Below are 2,515 nucleotides of genomic sequence, written 5' to 3'. Positions count from 1 at the left end.
GCAAAAACATATATATGTACATTAAAACCCTCTGTTGGAATGCTTTACACTTTCCACAGAACAGAAACTAAAATAATCTGTTGTACCATTAGTCATAAATACAATCCTCAAGTTTTCCCCAGACTCATGTGTATTGTCTAAAACATGTCTTCTTTGTAGCAGCTAGGCTCTGCCACCACTGTGCTTAGTTGAGTTCACAAATCTGCTGCGACCTGTAGCTTCCCCATCACTTCTCTGGATCTCCTCTCCTGCTAAGTTTTCTTTCCTGGCAGGAATTGAAATCTGCCACTGCTATAGCTAGTGCTGCTACTGGAACTACCATAGCCACCTTGGTTTCATGGTTTGGCAAAGTATTGGCCTCCACCGCATTAGGGGCCAGAGCTTCTGCCTCCAAAGTTTCCTCCCTTCATAGGTCCAAAATTTGAAGACTGATTGTTGTAACTGCCAAAATCATTGTTGCTTCCACCACCTCCAAAATTGCTTCCATCATTACCAAATCAATTATAGCCATCCCCATTGCCACCATATCCACGACCACCACGGCTGCTGCCAAAGCCACCATGACCACTGAAGTTTCCTCCACAACCAAAGTTGTCATTCCCATTGAAACCACCCCATAACCACCACCAAAGTTTCCAGATCCACTTCGACTTCTGGCTGAAGGAAACACTAGCCATCTCTTGCTTTGACAGGGCTTTCCTAGTTTCACAGTTGTGGCCATTTACAGTGTGTTATTTCCAAATGACAATCTTATCCATGGAGTCATGGTTGTCCAAGGTTACAAAGGCAAAGCCCCTTTTCTTGCCACTGTCTTGGTCAGTCATGATTTCAATCACTACAATTTTCCCATACTGTTCAAAATAATCCCTTAGGTGATGTTCTTTAGTGTCTTCTTTAATGCCATCAACAAATGTCTTTTTCACAGTTAACTGGGCACCTGGTCTTTGAGAATCTTCTCTTGAGACAGCTCTCTTTGGTTTTACAATTCTTCATCCCTTGCATCCATGGCTGCATCCACCTCCTCCACGTGACAAACCCAAAACCCCTGGAGTACTTGGTGTTTTGGTCTCTCATTACCACACAGTCCATGAGCATTCCCCATTGTTCTAATGCCTCCTCAGACTCTCATCAGTTGTTTGAAAGCTGTCTGCACCTGTTCAGGCTCTTTGGGAGATGCTGACTTAGACATGATAGCAGTGGGAAGAGAGACTTTAGTGATTTTCCCTTGGCAGCATCCACAGGCAGAAAGGAGCAAACTAATGAATGTATTTCCATGGTTTATTTAGACATATGTTAGTTTTCAAGTATTTGAAGGTTTTACTCCTATCTTTCTTTTATTGATTTGTCATTTGTTTCCCTTGTGATCAGAGAATACATTATGTATTATTTCAATTCTTTTAAATTGTTGGGGGTTTGTTTTATCTCTCAGGTTATAGTTTGTTTCGGTATACGCTTCATGCATGGGCTTTTGTAAATAGTATATATTCTGATTTTTTAATGCCAATTATATTTTGATGGTTTTATGGTGTTGTAGAGTTCTTCTATATCCTTGCTGATTTTCTCTATAGTTTTGTTTGTTTGTTTTTGGGACAGGGTCTTGCTCTGTCACCGAGGCTGAAATATGGTGTCATGACCATGGCTCCCTGCAGCCTCAACCCCCAGGGCTTCAGCAATCCTCCCACCACAGCCTCCTGAGTAGCTGGGATTACAGGCCCGAGCCACTACACCTGGCTAATTTTTGTATTTTTTGTACAGATGGTGTTTCGCCTTGTTGTTCAGACTGGTCTCAAATTCCTGAGTTCAAGTGATCCTCCCATCTCGGCTTCCCAAACTGCTGGAATTACAGGCAGAGCCACCACGCCTGGCCTTTTTGTATAGTTGTTCTACCAATTGTTGATAGTAGAATGTTGAGGTTTCCAACTGTAATTGTGGATTTATCTATGCTTCCTTTTTCTATCAGCTTTTGCTTCACATACTTTGCAACTGTGCTATTTGGTGCATCAACACTTAAGATTGTTATGTCATCTTGGTGGATTTACCCTTTTATTATTATATAATGCCCCTTTCTGGCTCTGGGAATCTTTTTTCTCTGAAGTCTACTTTATTTTATACTGATGTAACCATTCTTGCTTTACTTTGATTGATGTTTGCATAAAATATCTTTTTCTATCGTTTTACTTTAAATCTGCCTATATCATTATATTTGAAGTGAGTTTCTTATAAAAAACATTTAATCCAATCAATGCCTTTTAGTTGATATATTTAGACCATGTATATTAATGTAATTATTAATCTATCAGGGCTTAATTCTGCCATTTTTTGTTTTCTGTGTGCTCTTTCTGGTGTTTTGTTTTTTCGTTTTGTTTTGATTTATTCTCTCTGTCTTCTGTGTGATACTGAAAGGTTTTATTTGATTCTACTTTGATTTATCCATACTGTTTTTGAGTGTTTCTCTTTGTATAGCTTTTTAGTGTCTGCTCTAAGTATTATATCATATATAAAAGCACAGCCTACT

The 2,515-nt window shown here is 39.4% G+C and overlaps 1 pseudogene; it reads right to left on the bottom strand.

Annotated features, from left to right (window-relative positions):
* Positions 1 to 251: 251 nt before the first annotated feature.
* LOC105501350 lies at positions 252 to 1,189 on the bottom strand (annotated as a pseudogene).
* Between the last annotated feature and the right edge of the window lie 1,326 nt (positions 1,190 to 2,515).

Source organism: Colobus angolensis, unplaced genomic scaffold (assembly GCF_000951035.1).
Source record: "Colobus angolensis palliatus isolate OR3802 unplaced genomic scaffold, Cang.pa_1.0 Scaffold70, whole genome shotgun sequence".
In the NCBI taxonomy this organism is placed as follows: domain Eukaryota; kingdom Metazoa; phylum Chordata; class Mammalia; order Primates; family Cercopithecidae; genus Colobus; species Colobus angolensis.
This window is presented reverse-complemented; position numbering and strand designations above follow the sequence as displayed.